Here is a 22,276-nt window from a genome sequence, read left to right on the forward strand (position 1 = left end):
GACCTTCGTGAGAAAGTAAGTGGAAAAGTGGTAGAGGTGGGCAGGGAACAAGAAACAAAGAGTACCGTAGACCACACAAGGAGTTTGGATTTTATTCTAATTACTATGGAAAGCCACTGGCAGGCTCTACGCCTAGAAATGACGAGATGAGATGAGATCTCATTAAACATAATCATTGCTTGTTTAGAACATAATACATTTTCAAATAGAAATAACATTATAAGTGGATATGTTGCAATATTACTTCCGTGTCTTCATTCAGCTATAATTTATTTAGTGTCTACTCTGTGCTAAGTTGTGTGCAAGGTACTGATTAGGAATAAAACAGCGTCTCTGACCTTGAGCTCATAGTCTAGTAGAGATGAGAAACAGTGAACAAATAATTACAATTGTAATATTTATAAGAGTGAAATATGTAAAATGCTGTGAGTGCCCAGAGCCAAGAATGGTTAATCTAACCTGAGACAGTCAGGAGGAAGGTCTTCAGAGAAGCCCTGGGCCTTATAGGACAAGCAGAGATTTCTTCAGGAGAGCATTCCCCCCACACCCAAGCCCCTGAGAGAAAACAAGAAAATCTGGGGCCTACCAGAGACTCTGCCTTTTAAAATATTTATGGGCCAGGTGCAATGGCTCATGCCTGTAATCCCAGTGCTTTGGGAAACTGAGGTAGGAGGATCACTTGAGGCCAGGAGTTCCAGACCAGCCTGGGCAACAGAGCAAGACTCTAAGAAAAAATTTTAATAAAATTTTTGTTTTTGTTTTTGAGATGGAGTTTCCCTCTGTTGCCCAGGCTGGACTGCAGTGGCACGATCTTGGCTCACTGCAGCCTCTGCCTCCCAGGTTCCAGGGATTCTCCTGCCTCAACCTCTCGGAGTAGCTGGGATTACAGGCACGTGCCACCACGCCCAGCTAATTTCTGTACTTTTATTAGAGATGGGGTTTCACTATGTTGGCCAGGCTGGTCTCAAACTCCTGACCTCAGGTGATTCACCCACCTCAGTCTCCCAAAGTGCTGGGATTACAGGTGTGAGCCACTGCGCCCAGCCCAAAAATTTGTTAATGTCAACTTTTTTTTGCAGCCATTTTAAACCCCCTCAACTACAAGCTTTTATCAAAATTTTGAAAAAATTCCAAATACTCTCCACTTAGATTCAAACATTTCAAATTTCCAGATTTTCTTTTCTATATACACAAAGACTTATACGCACATTTTATGAGCCATTTGAAAATGCTGAGGACATCATACCTCACCCTCTAAACTCTTCAGCTTGCATCTCCCAAGAATAAGCACATTCTCCTTTATGTACTACAATACCATTATCACACCTAAAAAACAAAATCAACAATTCCTTAATATCATCTATTATCAGGTACTTCTTTTTATAATTTTAAGTACAAAGGACTTTGCTGAGAATTTTATTGAAGGAATGTGTTTTAATAAACTGGTTAGATTTATTATTACTTGATTGCATTTTTACATTTTTAAAATACAATAATACTTTATAAAATTTAAGTTAAGGAATCTTTCCTTGGCAAGATTCATCAATGACACAGGCATGGTGGCTCATGCCTGTAATCCCAGCACTGTGGGAGGCCAAGGCAGGCAGATAATCTGAGGTCAGGAGTTCGAGACCAGCCTGACCAACATGGTGAAATCCCATCTCTCCTAAAAATACAAAAATTAGTCGGGTTTGGTGGTGCATGTCTGTCTGTAATCCTAGCTACTCAGAAGACTGAGGCAGGAGAATCCCTTGAACTGCAAGGTGGAGGCTGCAGTGAGCCAAAGTCGTACCACTGTATGTCACCCTGGGTGACAGAGTAAGACTCTGTCTCAAAAATTAATTAATTAATTAAAAATAAATTTTAAAAATAAAAATTTAAAATATATTAAATGAATAATTGTGGGCCAGGCATAGTGGCTCATGCCTATAAATCCAGTACTTTGGGAGGCTGAGGTGGGTGGATCACTTGAGATCATGAGTTCAAGACCAGTCTGGCCAACATGGAGAAACCCCCATCGCTACTAAAAATACAAAAAATTAGCCAGGCACGGTGGTATATGCCTGTAGTCCCAGCTGCTTGAGAGGCTGAGGCCAGAGAATCACTAGAATCCAGGAGGCAGAGGCTCCAAGATCAAGTCACAGGACTCCAGTCTGGGCAACAGAGCGAGACTTAGTCTCAAAATAATAACAATAATTTTGGTAATCAAATACAGCAAAAAGTGTGACAGTGGTCCATGCAAGACTGACACTTCGAAAGCACTGCCTTAGCAGAACACCCTAAGCAGAGGGAACACGGCAGGAAAGGATTTACACGAGAGTGGGTGGGTAAGGCTGTGGAGGCCGTGGGAGAGGGCGATAAGCTGGACAAATGGACTGGGCATGAGCTCTTCAAGGGTTTTGCATGCCTTCCTGAGGAGTCTGGACTTTACTCAGCCAGTTGTGGGATTTTATGTGACTAAAATCAAGTTTGTTTAAAAAGTTCTACTTCGCCACAGTATAGCTGGATGGATGGGAGAGGTGGGGAAAATAGAGGGACTATTTGGAAGCAACAGAACAAGGTTTGTATTTTTCACTGTAAATATGTAAAGATTTTAGTTTTATGGGTTGAATAAGCCTACTATATTAATAAATGAACAAAACAAAAACAGTAAAAATAAACGAAGTTTATCTTGAAAGTGCTCATATTGGTAGAAATGCAGATTTCAAGAAAAACAGTCAAGCAGAGAGTTAAGTAAATTTTTTTAAACAGAGTCTCACACTGTCGCCCCAGCTGGAGTGCAGTGGCGCCATCTCATCTCGCTGAAACCCCACCTCCCAGGTTTAAGTGATTCTCCTGCCCCAGCCTCCCTAGTAGCTGGTATTACAGGCATGTGCCACCATGCCCGGATAATTTTTTATTAAAATTGATGGGGTTTCGCTGTGCTGGCCAGGTTGGTCTCAAACTCTTGGCCTCAAGTGATTTGCCCACCTCAGCCTCCCAAAATGCTGGGATTACAGGCGTGAGCTACCGCTCCCGGCCAGAGACATAAGTAAATTTTGAAAGAAGCCCTTCAGCACTTTCAGTATCTCAGCATTTGACAAAGCTGATTCTTTAATACCTAGCTTCGGCTGGGCGCGGTGGCTCATGCCTGTAATCCCAACACTTTGGGAGGCCGAGGTGGGCAGGTCACGAGGTCAAGAGTCAAAACCATCCTGGCCAACATGAGGAAACCCCGTCTCTACTAAAAATATAAAAATTAGCTGGGCGTGGTGGCACGTGCCTGTAGTCCCAGCTACTCAGGAGGCTGAGGCAGGAGAATTGCTTGAACCTGGGAGGCGGAAGTTGTAGTGAGCTGAGATCTCGCCACTGCACTCCGGCCTGGCGCCTGGCAACAGAGCAAGACGCTGTCTCAAAAAAAAAAAAAAAAACCTAGCTTCGGTTTCCAAGGCGTCTTTCATTTTCCTTGGCAAGATTCATCACTGGCACTAAATTTACGTTTATCAGTCACAAGTAAAATTTAAATTTCCAAAGGAAAGAAGTGGGGTACAGAACAGATAAAATGGTTTAAAAGTTAAGCATAACCTCAAAGCAGTGCTGACAGCAACTCTAGGGTGCTCCATTTATGTAGAATTCACAGGGAAGGCTGCCCCAAGAGCCAGCCGCCAGCCCTGCCTGGGAGGAGAGGAAAGCAGGGAACATCCAACTACTCGGCTGCGGACAGGATGCTGGCCCTTCACACCCTGCCCACCGCCTCCCTCCCCGACCACTAGGAGGACTCTCATTTTATTTATTTTACTTATTGGGCTTTTTAGAAAGATTTCATTTGAACAGAAGGTTCCACAACTTTAAAAATGTTTGAAAACCAAGGAGTTACAACTGTATACTCTAAGTCTGAGGTTGGTAATTCAAGAATAAGACCTCAAGTTCCACAGGAAACACCACTGCTGAAGAACAATGTAAAGAAAGAGACCCAGAAAAACAGGCCCACTAGAGGACTGGCATCTTTGGGGTAGAAAGAGAAATTCTATTTTGGACCTGTGGATTCTGAGGTGCCAGTGTGGCATCCAACTTGGAAACCCAATGGGCAGAACTGTAGGGATCTTAGGGGAGCACAGGGGCTAGACAAACTCTAAATGTGGGCAACTTCATTGAGAGAGATGCAAAAGGAAAGAAGAGAGGGTCTTAAAAGGTCACAGAAGAAGGCAAAGAGAGAAAGGTCTGCCTCAAGACAGGGCTGTCCAGAGGACCTGAATTCTCCTCCAAGGTAATCTATATCCAGGAGCAGAGAGAGGCGCTGGCTGCAAGGTTGCAGGTGGCTTATGGGGCTACAGAAGGGAAAGAGGGAAAGAACAAAGTGGATTGGTTAGGGAGCAACTGAAGGATTAAACAGTGGGTCCAGGCCTGACGGGGCTGGAACTCTGGGAGAAAATGAAGGCCACAATGAGTTAAAAGACAAGGCACAGGGAGAACAGGGAAGCCTCTCAAGGAGGCTGTAAAGAAAGAATACCATTACCAGAACCCAACATCTCACCAGCAGACCATTCCAGAAAGCACTCAGCCAAAAACACAAAGTTGACAGGTAAAGACAGGTGTAAATGTCAATGGCTAGAGGAGGAGCTGGGGTGGGCGCAGTTGTGCCTTACCGTCCTGAGTCTCTCGCTGCAGGAATCACGCAGCCCTCCTCAAGCACTTGCTGCTGAAATGGGAGACTCTCCCTAGAAGGGGAGGCCAGAAGAGCCCACCTAGCCCTCTGCGTCCCTTAGAATGGAGCCTGGCAACAAAGAAAGTCATGTGAAGCTCTTCTCTGTTGATTGAGGAGCCCAACTGAATACTTACAAGAAAACTGGGTACATAATGTCTGGGAAAAGATCTAAGCCCGTTTTCCAATTTGCATACGGCCTTATCCGTATTAGCAACAATGAAAACTATGTATGTTTTAAATGCAACTGTAACTTGATTGAGAATTGGAAAGCCAACATTAAAAGAGAAATAAAATTAAAATAATAAATACTAATTACATTAAGAGGTCAAGGGGTTCAGATGTTTTAATACCATCATAAACGCCTATAACAGGCCGGGCGCGGTCGCTCAAGCCTGTAATCCCAGAGCTTTGGGAGGCTGAGGCGGGTGGATCACGAGGTCAAGAGATCAAGACCATCCTGGTCAACATGGTGGAACCCCGTCTCTACCAAAAACACAAAAAATTAGCTGGGCATGGTGGCACGTGCCTGTAATCCTAGCTACTCAGGAGGCTGAGGCAGGAGAATTGCCTGAACCCAGGAGGCGGAAGTTGCAGTGAGCCGAGATCGCGCCATTGCACTCCAGCCTGGGTAACAAGAGCGAAACTCCGTCTCAAAAAAAAAATAAATAAATAAAAATAAAAATAAACACCTATAACAACAATAATAATACACCCAAAATTTCTCAAATTTCTATCTTTAGCTAGACTACCCAACCCTGCTCATTTTGCTAAATGATAAAAAATGAAGACCAGGCTGGACACAGTGGCTCATGCCTGCAATCCCAGCACTTGGGAAGCTGAGGCTAGAGAATCACTTGAGGCCAGGAGTTTGAGACCAGCCTGGGCAACACTGAGAGACCCTCATCTCTACAAAAAAATGTCTTACAGATCTGACACAGTGGCCCATGCCTGTAATCCCAGCACTGTAGGAGGCCAAGGCGGGTGGATCACCTCAGGTCAGGAGTTCAAGACCAGCCTAGCCAACATGATGAAACTCTATCTCTTACTAAAAATACAAAAAATTAGCCAGGCGTGTGGCAGGCACCTGTAATATCAGCTACTCAGGAGGCTGAGGCAGAAGAATCGCTTGAACCTGGGAGGTGGAGGTGGCCGAGATCATACCATTGCACTCCAGCCTGGGCAACAAGGGCAAAACTTCATCTCAAAAAAAAAAAAAAGTTTTAAAAAATTAGTCAGATGCTATGGCATGCACCTGTATTCCTAGCTACACAGGAGGCTGAGGCAGGAGAATTGCTTGAGCCCAGGGAGTCCAGCTTAGACAAATGTCCCCTTCCCTAACCACTGACTTTTACTACTGTGGCTCTATGCCCTATTAGACAACATCATGCCAAAGAAACTAATACTTTCAGAAAAGCCCTACTAACTCTAGGAAACAACTAACCATTGTTAAGAATTGAATAGTAACATAAGGCACAAATCAGACCTCATGACATTCACTCAATTCTTCAGTGATTTCCAGAAAGTCAAAAACATCCTTGCCACCAAGAGAGGGGAATAATTAAGAGATACCCTCCCCCTGGTAACAAACAGTATTAGGAAACTCATCCCACATTTACTACATAAATACAGCCATTAAAAATAATAACAGAAGGCCGGGCACGGTGGCTCACGCCTGTAATCCCAGCACTTTGGGAGGCCGAGGCGGGTGGATCACGAGGTCAAGAGATCGAGACCATCCTGGTCAACATGGTGAAACCCCGTCTCTACTAAAGCTACAAAAAATTAGCTGGGCATGGTGGCGTGTGCCTGTAATCCCAGCTAATCAAGAGGCTGAGGCAGGAGAATTGCCTGAACCCAGGAGGCGGAGGTTGCAGTGAGCCGAGATCGCGTCATTGCACTCCAGCCTGGGTAACAAGAGCGAAACTCTGTCTCAAAAAAAAAAAATAATAATAATAATAATAATAGAACACAATAATAAAAGGAAAATATACCTCTTTAACCATTCTGAAAGTATGTAACTGCTCAACTCTCTATAATCCTTAACTGTCAACCCTGCTTCCTTTCCAACCATGGACATCTATATTTCACAAATACAGAATTAAAGTGACATAGTAAATCTAAAATATAAAGCATTATCCTCAGACTGTGGCATATAAAAAAAATACAAAACATTAATTATGTAGTATCATTATTATATGTCATTAAGTCTTATTAAACATCTAGTAGTTTTCTATCAATACAGAAACAAGAGTGAAATGTGGCAAAACCTCAATTAACCAGAACAGCTGGGGATTGAGTCTTTGAATAACCGTGCCTTTCAGATAGGCAAAGGCTTATTTACAACTATGAGCATACAAACTTTTTTGGTTAACTGTTCTGGATGACATGCTTTGACTCAGGTCAACATGTTGAACGTCAGTGATCACACCATAAGATGACATCTTGAGACCCATGAGGCTCTGTCCTTACCCAATGAGACCTCAGACTCCAGCAACCTTTGCTTTTACACTGCCCTTGTCTTCCCCCCTACTGTCACATTCTGCTCTGTCTCTTTTGTTCTAATAAGCAAGTGTGCCCAAGCTGTATCTAAGGATAAGGTACCTGGTTCTCTCAGCTCTGCTGGGCACACATGAATTTCTTTCCAAGGGAGGTAAACAAATCCTAGCAAACAGGATTCTGAGACCTGACTTCCACTTTACTTGCTGTGGAAGTCTTTCAAACAATTTACTTCCTCAAAAAAAAAATTGTGACACATGCTACAACATGGATGAACCTTAAAGACGTTATATTAAATGAAATAAGGCAATCACAAAAGGATAAATACTGTATGATTCCACTTCAATAAGGTACCTAGAATAGTCAAAATCACAAAGACTGAAAGTAGAACAGTGGCTGCCTAGGGTGGGAGGAGGGCAGATGGGGAATTACTGTTTCATGGGTACAGAGTTCCAGTATGGGAAGATAAAAAAGTTCTAGAGATGGATGGTGGTTGATGCTTACACAATAATGTACATGTACTTAATGACACTGAACTGTACACGTAAAAATGGTTAAAATGGTAAAGTTCACACTATATGTATATATCTTACCACAACCATAAATTTGTTGTTTCTTTTTGTCTTTTTTTTTTTTTTTTTTGAGACAGAGTCTCGCTCTGTCACCCAGGCTGGAGTGCAATGGCATGATCTCGTCTCACTGCAACCTCCACCTCCTGGGTTCAATCAATTTTCCTGCCTCGGCCTCCCAAGTAGCTGGGACTACAAGCATCTGCCACCATGCCTGGCTAATTTTTGATAAAAAATTTTTTAATTTGATTTCATTTTAAGTTCCAGGATAAATGTGCAGGACGCGCAAGTTTGTTACATAGAAAATTTTTTATAATAAAAATGTATATCCTCATTATATATCACTATGTTGTAGACAGACGATAATGCTAAGTGCATTGGTGTGATCACCATCTAACCATTCCAAGGGGGTTATTTTATGACGCAAGTCAAAATGAACCCAAAAGGTATCTTAAAATTACAATTCCAAATTACCGTATACTATTTTTAACACAGAAAAAGCATGTTTTAGAGGAACTGATCCATAAGAAAGAACACTAGAAAAAACACAGAGACAGGAAAGCACTCTAGTCTGGGGAGCAAATTGTGAAAAGAAAGGAACAACCAGCGGCAACTCACGGGCAGCCTTACCACTGAGCAAATATTCCATAGTAGCCACCTCAAATGCTGTTTTAAAAACTCTTCAGGGTACAAAAAATAATAATTTGGAATTCAAATCTGAGTACTTGTTGGTTAACACTTTAAATTGAATATCAGAAAGAAAAACTCCTGAGGCATTTTAGTAATTGCTAAATTTCTCATCCCAGCTCATGCTGTCATTCCAAATGTGTGATTGTCCCACACTTTCAACGGCCAACAAACCACCTTCCATCTCTCATCTAAGATCCTCTCCAAATACCATCTTAGACAGAACTCAACTTTCCCAGATAAACAGATACTGACTCTTAACAACCCTATCTGCCCCACATCAGTTTACCAATTAACCTTCCTCTAGACTAAACAAAAACATCAAAAAAGAACCAATGTACCAGACCAGTATGCAAGTTTAAAAAAAAAAAAAAAGACCCAATGCATACAGCACTGTGCATCATGTTAGAAATGTCACCTAATAGCCGCTCTCTGCACAATGACATACTTGGCTCACTGAAGTTATTCAACTACTCAAACCACAGAGTTCAACAGGGACTTAAATCATCATTTAATACACATACATAGACCATTTGTTTGTGTTTTCATTTATTTTTTTGAGACAGGGTCTCATTATGTCACCCAGGCTAAAGGGGCGTGATCACAGCTCAATGCAACCTCCATCCCCAGGCTCCAGCGATCTACCTGCCTCAGCCTCCTGAGGAGCTGGGACTACAGGCGCGCACCACAACACCTGGCTAATTTTTTTTTTTTTTTTGTAGAAACAAGGTTTCCCTATGTTGCCCAGGCCGGTCTCGAACTTCTGAACTCAAGAGAACTGCCTGCTTTGGTCTCCCAAAGTGGTGAGATTACAGGTATAAGTCATTCTGCCCAGCCTATTTTTTGTTTTTAAATAAATTCCTTGAGTGATTGACTAAACACAAAAGAGGGCTAAATAAGGGTATAAACATCCTCTTGAATAAAAGAAAGAATAATTACATACAAGTTTTCAGGTGTCTCTAAGTTACAGGAAAAGGTTTACAATCAAACCATTAAAACTTATGCAGTTAAGTCATATAATTTTTCTACTAATAACGTGTCGTTGTTCTTATCCTTCCTCCCTCTTTTGAAAAGTTTAAACGTGGCCGGGCGTGGTGGCTCAAGCCTGTAATCCCAGCACTTTGGGAGGCTGAGGCAGGTGGATCACGAGGTCAACAAATCGAGACCATCCTGATCAACATGGTGAAACCCCGTCTCTACTAAAAAAATACAAAAAATTAGCTGGGCATGGTGGCACGTGCCTGTAATCCCAGCTAATCAGGAGGCTGAGGCAGGAGAATTGCCTGAACCCAGGAGGTGGAGGTTGCGGTGAGCCGAGATCGCGCCATTGCACTCCAGCTTGGGTAACAAGAGCGAAACTCCGTCTCAAAAAAAAAAAAAAGAAAAGAAAAGAAAAGAAAAGTTTAAACGTGAATCTGCAGCAACCTGACCACATTCTTTCTATTTTAAATCATTTTCCAATGAGATTAGTATCCCTTGAAGAATGGGAGACTCCTAACAAAATCCCACTCCCCAAAGTCTAATGATTCAAAATCTCCCAGGTAACCAAAATCCCCAGACACTTTTATCCCATTTAATAACTATGTATATGCAGAAATATTGTTTTCAAATGCAAAATACCCAAGTTAGATAACAAATACTATATACCAAAAGAAAAATACTTTGCCATAAGGAAGTTGTATCATTTACTCATTACAAATTCTTTTATTTTCGTGTAATTATTCTGAAATATTGGTTATCAGCCAAATAATCCCAGAAAGCAAAATTTTGGAAAATTATGAGAAAAAAATGTAACATTAAAAATAGTAAAGAATGTAAAATATCTGTCTAAATAATGGCCTTCTGCTTTTTGGACTGTATTCATTAACAATGTGAACATAACATGAAGTCATAAGAAAAAGCTAATGAAATTTGTAAAGTTCATCTTTTCTACATACTTTATAGCTAAATGATACCTGCTGCTACACCACCATTCCACAGCTAAACCCAGTCTAGTTATCACTGTGAAAGCAAAAGTATCCTACAGAAGCACTAAGATTATGGATAGGCAAATCATGTTGGGTTGGTTGGTTGGTTTTTTGAGACAGTCTCACTCGGTCACCCAGGCTGGGGTGCAGCAGTGCAATCACAGCTCACTGCAACTGCGAACTCCTGGGCTCAAGGGGTCCTCCCACCTCAGCCTCCTGAGGAGCTGGGACTACAGGTGCCTACCACCATGCCTGGCTAATTTTTTTTATTTTTCGAGAGTCAGGGTCTCCCTTTTTTTTTGTCCAGGCTTGTCTCAAACTCCAAGTCTCAAGTGAGCCTCTTGCCTGGCCTCCCAAAGTGCTGAGATTATAGGAGTGAGCCAACATGCCTAGCCAGCAAATCATTTTTAAAGGGAAAAATCTGAGTTTACAACGAAATATAACAAAAAAAGGAAATTCCCTTTCGCTGTATATTTTCTTATTGTATATATCTTTAGTTGCATCTCTTAAAGATTCAACTGATTTTAAATTAAACAGTCCGATCACATAAAAGAAATCTTAAAAGAGCCACACAAAGAAACAACGGATCACTAATAGCTAAGTCATCAATTACTCTCTTGGCTAATGAGGCTGTGAATCTTGGGTGCAGTGAGCAAATCCAGCATAGTTGCTGGTCAGTCAGTTAACTGGCTAACTTAACACACAGAAAGAATTACTCAGCAAAATCATTTCACAAAAGAAAACCTTTGAACTTTGTGGACTATTCCCCATAGAGCCCTACCACAGGCCTTAGAACATTCCCAACTTTTATCACACAGATATCTTTGCAGTAAAAAACACAAGTCTTTGCTAGGACCTAACAAAATAAGAATTTACTTAAAACATCTAACCCATCTCCTTTACAGTAGAAACAAGAAAAGGCACAAGAAGACATTAGTAAAGGAAATGCAAATTGTTGCAGCATTTGCCTCAGTGGGGAATATTTAGAAATCCACCTTCCTAGACAGAGGTCTAATACAAAAAGGTATCTTAGTCACGCTGAGATTTTTTTTTTAACTAATTTTTAGTTAACCTTTTGTTTTTGCTTTCATTGTTGGACTTTTAATGATTTTACTATCCTGTAGATATAAATCAAGTTAACTGCTGTCATTTCTTAAAAGGTTGTTAAAGCTTTATACACACATCCTTAACTTACCTAACTTTAAAAAAACAATTTTCATTCCATTTTCCCAGCAAATTCTAGGCATTAAGAAACTGATTCATCTACTAACAACTTCCTGGGAAAATTCATGATTCATTCTTCAAATCTATTGTCTACAAATATAAAGTACCTATATTCCAAAAATGGGAAGTAATAGATTAATACCATGTATATAAACATAAAGACTCCCAAGAACTGCAAATCCAAACCAGCAAAGTAATGCCCCTGCTGAAAAGTGACCTTCTAAGAAGTCTCTCAGGACAGAATTTTAAGTTATTCTGGATTTTAACCCTAAGAATCATTATATAAGCAAAAGATCATGGCTAAAATGGCCATAACGCCAAGTTTACATACAAGCTATCCTTAGTTTGTTAGTATTGCCCCTTTAACCCTCAGAAGGGTCCTGTTTTGAGGCAAAACTCATCTGTGGTGACAGAAGTCAAAATCGTGGTTGCCTTGGGCAGGGGGAATGCGGTTACTGAATGGAAAGGATCCAGGGCCTGAAAATGTTCCATATCTTGATCTGAGTGTGGTTATCAGGACATATACACATATAAAAAGTCACTGATGCAAGAAGATGCAGACCCACTCATCCTTCACGCTGAGAAATGGCTCTGAACCCAGGGAGCTCCCTGGATAGGAAGACTGAGGTCTTGGGCATCTTGGTTACTGTCAGTGATACTGGTGAGGATGCAGCAAGGGGACCCCCTGAGGAGTGCTGGTCCTCGGGGATGAGTCTCCTGTGAGTCCAGGGTGCTCTTTGGTTATTTTTTAAAAAAATAAATAAAAAATTAAAAAGTCACTGAATTGTACCTTAAGATCTTTCTGTAGGTTATACCTCAATAAAAAATACGCATAATTTTTAAGCACATTGACATACATTGTTAAAAATCTGTTCAAATGAATCATATAAAACCATTCTGGATCTAGCTATCAAGATGTTTTTTCCAAATGAATTTTAATAAAGACACACGTTGCAAGGACCTTTCAAAATATACACTGTGATTTCTAAGAATCTTTCAGTTTAAAAAGCCTCCGAATTTTCCAACTGAAAGGATACCCAAAAAAATGATCTGTTTATCTTAATGTTGCAAATAAGGAAAATCAAAGCTACAATGGATAAGAAAAGTGCCCAAGATGAGGCAGTTAGTCAATGACAATGGTAATAACAGCACTGTTTCCTGATCTCTGGCCACTCCCGTTCGCACCAGGCCGTTACTTTTCTGACATCGCAAAAAAATCTGAACTCTGAATTAACCGATGGCCTACGATTCAACAAATGCCTCAAAACGCTAGTCAACAGGCCTCAAAGTGTACGCATGAGGACACACTCATCTTCCTTCATCCTCTCAAGCCAGTTGACAAATTAATGATTACATGTTCAGGCATTTTACCTAGATGCAATAAAATTAAGTATGACATCTTAGAAAATGTGGTTCAAGAGAAGACATACTCGGGGATTGACAAAATCCATCTTACTTCCTTTCAAATCTCTTTGAGGTTCACTTGGCTCTCAAACACAGATCACTGCTAACAGGACTCAAAAACATCACTTGGGACCATCAACCAGTGCTGCTTCGGACGACCCGCTGGGAACACCCCCACCTGACCCGAGCGCCCCCCACTCCTTGAGCACAAGCTTTGGGGGTGACCTGTGCCTGCCGGTTTAGTTTTAGACCCAACAGGAACAGCTGACATCTTGTGAAAAACTTAGCATTAACGTACATCCTTTCCGCGGGAATTTATTTCTGTTCGCACAAGGCGTTTCTGCTCCGCACAGAGCAGGCCTTGCTTCCCAGGACGCCGCTCGCCCTTCCACAGCCTCCTTTTCAGCGTGCAAAATCCGACTTTAGGAACAGAAATCGAAACGGCCGCGGACCTCCTGGCGGCAGGTCGGGCGCTGCCCGGGTCGGCGCGGGGTCGAGCGGCGGTGCCCGGCGGGCCACGGCGCGGGGGAGGCCAGCTCACTTCACAACGGCGGCAGGGAGCCACCGGTTGCGGCGGCCGCTAGACGCTCCGCCACCGCGCGGCGGCCGCCCTGGCCCTCCGAAGTTCCGACCGGCCGCGCGCCCGGCCCCAGCTGCGGGTTCGCGCCCCGCCCGGAGCGAGCCCGGGGGGCGGGTCCGCGGGGGCTCGGCGGGCGGAGCGCGGGGTGCGCGCGGGGAGGGGCGCGCGGCGGGCCCGGCGCGCCGGGGAACTTGGGCGCCAGCCACTGCCGCCGCCCGGCCACTTTCCTTTCACGCCTCCCGCGGGCTGACGCGCGCTGTGCTGCGCTGCCCGCCAGGGGCTGACGGCCGCCGCCGCTCTCTGCCGCGGCGAGGCGCCCAGGCGCGCCTCTGCAGCCGGCCGGCCGGCGCGCGGGACCGCGGGGCCGCGCGCGGGCGCCGCGCTCCCCCCCCGCCCCCCCCCCCGCCCCCACCTGCCGCCGCCCCCCCCCCGTTGGGGCCTTAGCCCGCGCGCCCGCCGGAGACCGGCGGTTTTCCGTTGGCAAAGTTGCGCGGCCGCTTCGAAGGGGACGCGGTGCGGTCCCCCGCCCCGGCGCCTCCGCCGCCCCTTCAGGCCGCCGCGCGGGAAGGCCCAGCCGGCGGCCCCGCTTTTTTACCTGCCGGGAGTTTTCGCGCGCGCGCTCGCTGAATCGCTCGCTTTTCCCCTTCTCGCGCCCGTTTTCTTTCTTTCTTTCTTTTTGCTCCCCCGCGCGGGCGCTTTTTCCTCTCGCGCTGCCCGCGCTCGCCGGCTCGCGCCCTCCTTCCTGCTGGGTTCGGCGGAGCGGGGCGGCCGGCAGCTCTCCCCGCCCCCCTCCACCCGCGCTCCGGCGGAGGCGGCGGCGGCGGCGCTCCGCGCTCCGACTCATTCCAATATGGCACGGACGCAGGGCGCATGCGCCCGCGCCCCCCCACCCCCAGCTCCGCGGTCCTCCCGGCAGCCCGCGCCCCTCGCGCCGCGCCCGTGGAACCCCCGGGCCTGGCCGCCCGAGCTCCCTCCTGGCTGGGGCCGCGCAGGAGGCGAGGACTCCGCGGGCTGGTGTGTCGGGGGTCCGGCGCCGCTGGCTACCCACACCCCCAGCAAGCAACTCGGCGCGGACGGCCCCAAGGCCGTGGCGCAGGACACGCGGCGGCGCCTCGGGCCCCCGACGGCGCGGTGGCCCCGAGCGGAACGGCCGGGAAGAGGAGACGCACACCGGGGAACCCAGTGCCTGCCCTGGCCCGGTCCCGACCTGGGAGGGAAGAAACCCCGCGCCTCACCTCGGGTTGTGGACACGGTGGCGGGGAGCCCAGAGTGGTCCGCAGGTCGGACCTGGCGTACCGGCCGGGCAAAGCGCGCCGCTGTCGCCCGCACGTGACCGGCTTGGGCAAGATGGCATGAGCGGAGGAGCGGCCGGTTCCCAGATGCGCGCGTGCCGCCGCCGCCTCAGGGGCTGCGCCGGTTTGCCTGCCCCACGTCGGGGATAGGGCGCGCCCTCTGAGTGAGACCTGGAAAGACACCCAAGTGCCCTCTGTCTGCGAAGTCCGGCTCGGGCCTTTCAGCACCCCGGTGTCCTTAGACTTCCGCAGGAGGCGCCCTGTGAATCTTGTTTTCCTGCAGCGAGGGGGCACAGGACAGCTGCGAATTGGGACGAAAGAGCCCGGAGCCCCGGGAAGGATCAGAACCTCGAAGACCGCTTCAAGTCTGCCCCGCAGCCCGAGGTGACCACGGGCGGTTACGTTGCCAGAGCTTGCCCCCTCCTCTCAAGGGCAGGTGCCCGTGGGACACACACCCGCCCACCTGCTCCAGAAAGTTCCCTCCCAGAGGGAGCTCCCGATCAGACTCCCAGGCCCTGAAAGGAGTTCTCGGACAAGGCTCTGATGACTCCTGCCTTTCAGGGAAGAAGGGGCACCCCCACTGCAAGAAGAAAGTCTGGGGTACCCACCATGTGCCAGGCGCAAGCTCAGGCCACCTCCCTCAACGGCTCTGGGAAATACCCCACTTCAGAAGCTTGCTCAAAATCAAACGCTGCTGGCTGGATTTGAATCCAGAGGTTTTTTTTTAAATCGCCATTGAAAAGACAATAAATATGACAACCAGAGAGAGAAAAATCTAAAAAGAATATAGTATCCATATTATTACAATGAAATGCAACTTTTCACGACACAAAACGTATATATATATACACACACATATATACATGTCTTTATATAGTTGAAACCGCTTTTTTGTTGCTACTTTCACTACCATTTTTTCTTTTGTTCACATGATCCATTTTTAAGGTGTGCAGGTGTCCTTAACTATTCACTCAGCCCCCTAATATTTTTGGTTATTTACAGTTGTTTGCTAACATATTCTTGAATTCTGCACTTGGGAGAAATACCTGGAAGTGGAAAGGAATGGCCAAGTGGTCTTGCCTTACAGCGTCATATTTTCCCAAAGAACTGAGCTGCCCCAATTATTCTTCCACCTCCAAGGAACAAGTGTAAAGAGTTTAACACACATAAATATTGAGTGCCATTTCCCCTCTACTTTAATAGTCTGTTGCTAGTTCACGGTTACTTAGCATTTGTTAGGTGATCAAACACTCAAAAATGAATGTTTTTCCAGACATTTACTCACTTCATTCCTTCTGTAAATGATAGTTACTAAATATACTAATAGATATTACTCCTTTGTCATCATTGATGCAAATATTTTCTAGCCTATTGTTCTTTCTTGTTTTACTCTAATGTTCAATCTGTCATTCTAGTGAATCCTTTGTGGTTTTTTTAATTGCTTCAATGATGACAAAGTGAGCTTTCCACTGCCCATCTATAGTCTTTTTTTCTGCTAGTTTTGTACAATTTCATTTCATGTTTCATTTTCTGATGATTATCTGTCCCAATTTTATTTTGCTTTATTTATTTGGAGTAAAATATGAACTTAATGCACTGCCACTGTCATCAGTTGTTATTAATTCTGCAATTAACATTTATTAAATAATTATTGACCAGGCGCAGTGGCTTACACCTGTAGTCCTAGCACTTTGGGAGGTGAAGGCAGGAGGATTCATTGAGGCCGGGAGTTTTAGGCTGCAGTGAGCCATGATTGTGCCACTGACTCCAACCTTGGTGACAGAGCAAGACTCTGTATCAAAAAACAAACAAACGAAAAAACTTTTCTTACTCTTTGTTTAGTAAAACCTACTTTTATGCTAGACTTGATTTTGATTCGTATGTTTCTGCATTCTCCATTTCATTCTGTATACCTAGGTTTCAGCAAATACCATATGAATGTAAATATTGGTTCTTTGGAATAGGTTATAACATATGAAATAGATTGATTCCCCCTCATGCCCTCATGAATTCTTTTTTTCAGAATATCAGTTGATATCCACACTGGCTTATGTGTCTCTACACATTCTAGGATACTCATGTGAGGGTTAGGAGGACTGGCTTTGAGGATGGACCATCCAGGTTCAACACTTAACAGCCCTGTGACCTTGCCAAGTTATCTTTCTCCTCTGGGTCTTCAGGTCTTGGTCTATAAAACTGGGATAAGAATAACACCTGCCTTACCAACTCAATGCCTAGGACATAGTAAATGTTTTGTACATGTTAGCTCTTGTTGTTAATGATTTTTTTTTATTGTTTTGAAACAGGATCTCATTCTGTTGCCCAGGCTGCAGTGCAGTGGCGCAATCATGGCTGACTGCAGCCTCTACCTCACAGGATCAAGCAATCCTCCCACCTCAGCCCCCTGAGTAGCTGGGACTACAGGTGTGCACCACTATGCCAAGCTAATTTTTGTATCTTTTTAGAGACAGGGTTTTACCATGTTGCCCAGGCTGGTCTTGAACTCCTAGGCTCAAGTGATCCACCCGCCTTGGCCTCCCAAAGTGCTGGCCACCATGTCCAGTCCTATTTTTCAAATATTGTAAAACTTGGCCAGGTGTGGTGGCTCACACCTGTAATCCCAGAACTTTGGGAGGCCAAAGAGGGCAGATCACCTAAGGTCTAGAGTTCGAGACCAACCTGACCAACATGGAGAAACCCCATCTCTACTAAAAATACAAAAATTGGCCAGGTGTGGTGGTGCATGCCTGTAATCCCAGCTATTCGGGAGGCTGAGGCAGGAGAATCGCTTGAACCTGTGAGGCGGAGGTTGCAGTGAGCCGAGATCAAGCCATTGCGCTCCAGCCTGGACAACAAGAGTGAGATTCCATCTCAAAAAAAAAAAAAAAAAAAAAAATACTGTAAAACTCTCCAGCCTTTCTCCAGTGCTCACCTTCATAACCCCTAAGGAACAGGAAGAATGAAGAACCACAAGGAACAGTTAAAAATTGTCTGCACTTGGCCGGGCGCGGTGGCTCAAGCCTGTAATCCCAGCACTTTGGGAGGCCGAGGCGGGTGGATCATGAGGTCAAGAGATCGAGACCATCCTGGTCAACATGGTGAAACCCCATCTCTATTAAAAGTACAAAAAATTAGCTGAGCATGGTGGCGCATGCCTGTAATCCCAGCGACTCAGAAGGCTGAGGCAGGAGAATTGCCTGAACCCAGGAGACGGAGGTTGCGGTGAGCCGAGATCGCGCCATTGCACTCCAGCCTGGGTAACAAGAGTGAAAACTCCATCTCAAAAAAAACCTCTTCCGATCTCAGAGTTGTCTGCACATCTGACTTGTGTCGGATGCTGTGCAGATGTGGGTGTGAGAATGCACATGTGCAGTTGAACATAGTCTCCTTTAACTCTTGCAACATCCTTCAGGACAGGCCGCAACATTCCCTATGACAAAGCAAACTGGGAGCGTCCAGGTCATCCTTAAGAGAAGCAGAGATCAGACACAAACCAGGCATGCCAGCTTCACAGCCACACTACTGGGAAATTCAAGCTGGGGGTTGTTGACAAAAGAGGTAGCCCCAGAAGAGCACGGAACAAGGGGTAACTTAAGGAAAACTGACTTCTGGTCATGACTTACCCCAGCTGAAAAGCCTCTCAAGGTTCCCTATTGTTCTTTGCACAAGTCCAAAAGCCTCACTTTGGCCTATAAGACTGGCCCAGGCCAGGCTTGGTGGCTCATGCCTGTAATCCCACCAGGGGAGGCCAAGGCGGGTGGATCACCTGAGGTCAGGAGTTCCAGACCAGCCTGGCCAACATAGCAAAACCCTATCTCTACTAAAAATACAAAAATTAGCTGGGCGCAGTGGCGCGCTCCTGTGATCCCAGCTACTCAGAAGGCTGACGCAGGAGAATTGCTTGAACCTGGGAGGCAGACATTGCAGTGAGCCAAGATCGTGCCAGCCTGGGTAACAAGAACAAAATTCCATCTCAAAAAAAAAAAAAAAAGAGTGGCCTGAACACCTTCCTTCACCTGTCCCATTCACCTGTCCCCACTCACCTGCCTTGCTTGCTGTATTTTAGCTGCACCTGTGTCCTTTTCATTTCATGGTTATGTCACTGTCCTTCCCACCGCAAGACCCTGGCGCACTCCCCATCCCACTTCCTGCACCCACTTTTACATAGGTGACAGCTTATTGTTCCAGTATCTGCTTAACAAGATGGTCTCCTCAGAGAGGCTTTCCCTGCACACCCCACTAAACAGGTCATCTCTCTCCCCAGTGGTGATATATCTAATTTATACCTACATTTGTTACTTAGCTGGGTTCTGTCCCCTTCTCTAATCCCACAGATAGACATCTCAGTCCCCTTGAGCACAAAGACATGTCTGTCTCCGTAACTTTGAGGCTAGCCCTTTTCCCAAGAGGCCGTGGGAGGACAAGAGGGTGGCTAGTCAATGGGCAGCATCCAAGACCAGAGGCTGGCACACCCAGTGGGCATCCTGGCCATTCCCAGCTTAGTCTCCACTTCCTGCTGGCTTCATGGGGTAGGGGTGGTAACCCCCACATCATTGACCAAGGGGTTAGTATTCAACCGTTTTATATGAGCCCCCTGTGCCCTGAAGCCTTGCCTGCTATCACGAAGCAGGTCTGCTCTCTGGGGGTGGACATCAACCTGGGACCTTGTACTGGATGAACCTGAGGGCCAGGCCTGGACCCTGGGGACTAGCAGAACCCTCAGCCAGGGCATCATGCTATTTTCAACCCATGAAGAACTGAATGAAATTCTACAGGTCAGCCAGGCCTGCTACCAGCGATCAGCAGCCTTCCATTGCCACTGACCAGCCAGCTTCCTTCGGTCAGTCCAAATGAGGCCAGCCACATGATGACTCTCTGTGGCTAATTCCCCAAGCAATCAGGTGATCCCCACCAAAGAATCACTGCTCACCCCATGCCACTCTTCACTGAGGCCCAGTGGACTATGCTGGCCCTGCTGCCCTGGGAGCACAGGCCATGGCTACACATCCTCCAGAACACCAGCCCTGCTTCCCTGCATGTATTGGCTCCTGCAAACTCTGGCCCACCACATGTCCTCTCAGCTACACTGTGTTGTCAGGGAAAAAGCAACGGGAGTGGAGGCAGACAGCAGAAGCCAAGTTCAGAGTTAGTCACTGCTTCTCTATGAGACCTTCTGGGGGACTCTTCACCTCTCTGGGCTCAGTTTCCTCATCTTTGTAAAATGGAGATGAAACCACCTACTTTGTTGGATCCTAGGAATCCAAGAACAAAATGTGTATAAACATTCTTTGCAAACTGTAAAGCACAACAGAATTATGAGAAATAATTGTCCCGACCTCAAAGCCATCTCCCAGAGACCTCCCAAGATTGCTCCCCTTCTTTCTCTGTCTTCCTAAGACGCTTAGCTTGCTTTTCTTCCATTGCTTACACTGGAACAGGCCCAGGCCCTTTTGACCCCGTTTTCTATCCTTGAGTGCCACAAGCCCAGGACTCTGCCCCATTCATCCCTAAAGAGCACTTCTCTGCCTCCACAGCCCTCCCTTCCCAATTCATAGGGAGAAAATATATTAATGGGCATAGTGTTCCAATTTTATGTTATTGAAGCATGCATTTTTCTTAAATTATCTTCCACCTTCAACTTCTTATCTACTAAGAAGAGGTCACAGGTTGGGCCAGGCGCAGTGGCTCACACCTGTAATCCCAGCACTTTTGGAGGCTGAGGCGGGCGGATCACAAGGTCAGGAGATCAAGACTTTCCTGGCCAACATGGTGAAACCCTGTCTTTACCAAAAAAAAGTACGAAAATTAGCCAGGTATGTGGTGGTATGCACCTGTAGTCCCAGCTACTGGGAAGGCCGACGCAGAAGAATCTCTTGAACCTGGGAGGCAGAGTTTGCAGTGAGCCGAGAGTGCACCACTGCATTCCAGCCTGGTGACACACACATAAAAAGAGGCCACAAGCACCAAATAAGTGACTAAGGACACTCAGCAATACATGAAAAAACAGGGAGCAGTTCTTTGGGCTGGGGTCTCTTTTTAAGATGATGAAAATGTTCTGAAATTAGATAGTGGTGATGATTGCACAACTCGATGAATATACCAAAAACCACGGAATTGTACACCTCAAAAAGGTGAATTGTATGGCATGTATCTGATATCTCAATTAAATTGTATGCAGTGCTGTGCTTCGTGGCTCCAGCTTGTAATCCCAACACTTTGGGAGGCCAAGGCAGGTGGATCACTTGCGTTCGTGAGTTTGGAACCAGCCTGGGCAACATGGTGAAATGTCATCTCTACAAAGAATACAAAAATTAGGCATGGTGGTGCACACCTGTAGTCCCAGCTACTCGGGAGGCTGAGGTGGGAGAATAGCTTGAGCCCAGGAGGTGGAGGTTTCAGTGAGCTAAGATAATGCCTCTGCACTCCAGCCTGGGCGATAGCCAGATCTTGTCTAAGAAGAAGAAAAAAACAAATTGTAAGAGGAATGTATACAGTGACTAGGACAGAGGACACAAACTGGTAGGCCCTGTGACAAAGGTGGCCCAAATGGCACTTTGCTTGACCAACACAGTGAGGTGTTTTTTGTTGTTGTTTTGTTTCTGTGTGTGTGTGTGTGTGTGTGTGTGTGTGTGTGAGAGAGAGAGATTGAGAGAGAGAGAGAGAGGCTCTTGCTCTGTCACCCAGGCTGGAGTGCAGTGGCGCAATCGTGGCTCACTGCAGCCTTGGTCTCCCAGGCTCAAGTAATCCCCCTACTTCAGCCTCCCAAGTAGCTGAGACCACAGGTGCGTGACACCACGCCTGGCTAATTTTTTTATTTTTATTTTTTTAGAGATGGGAGTCTCACTATGTTGCCTAGGTTGGTCTCAAACTCCTAAGCTCAAGTGATGTGCCCTTCATTGACATCCCAAAGTGCCAGGATTACAGGCGTGAGCGTGGCTGAGATTTTTTTTACAATGCTTTTTTTTTAGGTATAATTTGCATACAATAAAATATAACCATTTTGGTGCGGGCGCAGTGGCTTACGCATGTAATCCTAGCCTTTGAGAGGCCGAGGTGGGTGGATCCCCTGAGGTTGGGAGTTTGAGACCAGCCTGGCCAACATGGTGAAACCCCATCTCTACTAAAAATACAAAAATTAGCCGGGCATGGTGCACGCACCTGTAGTCCCAGCTACTCTGCTCCGTTGGCTGAGGCAGGAGAATTGCTTGAACCCGGGAAGTGAAGTGAAGGTTGCAGTGAGCAGAGATTGTGCCACTGCACTCCAGCCTGGGCAGCAGAGCAAGACTCTGTCTAAAAAAAATAATAATAATATATATATATATATATATATATATACACACACACACACACACACACACACACATGCACACACA

General features: G+C 45.9%; 1 protein-coding gene and 1 pseudogene across 5 annotated transcripts in view; one reads left to right on the forward strand and one right to left on the reverse strand.

Moving 5' to 3' along the window:
• SFMBT1 (Scm like with four mbt domains 1) overlaps positions 1-15,051 on the reverse strand; it is a 151,465-nt gene extending 136,414 nt beyond the window's left edge. The window contains exon 1 of one of the 5 annotated variants that reach the window (XM_032290196.1): positions 14,847-15,051. The gene's annotated coding sequence lies outside the window, so the exon portion shown is untranslated. Of the gene's footprint in view, positions 1-13,329; positions 13,703-14,206; positions 14,464-14,846 lie in introns of those variants that run through there. The other 4 variants (XM_032290190.1, XM_032290195.1, XM_032290193.1 and 1 more) reach the window with 4 other exon arrangements.
• On the forward strand, positions 14,462-15,679 carry LOC116559593 (annotated as a pseudogene).
• Positions 15,680-22,276: the final 6,597 nt, after the last annotated feature.

This window comes from Sapajus apella, unplaced genomic scaffold (assembly GCF_009761245.1).
Source record: "Sapajus apella isolate SASKATOON/1434 unplaced genomic scaffold, GSC_monkey_1.0 scaffold23, whole genome shotgun sequence".
Classification (NCBI taxonomy): Eukaryota; Metazoa; Chordata; class Mammalia; order Primates; family Cebidae; genus Sapajus; species Sapajus apella.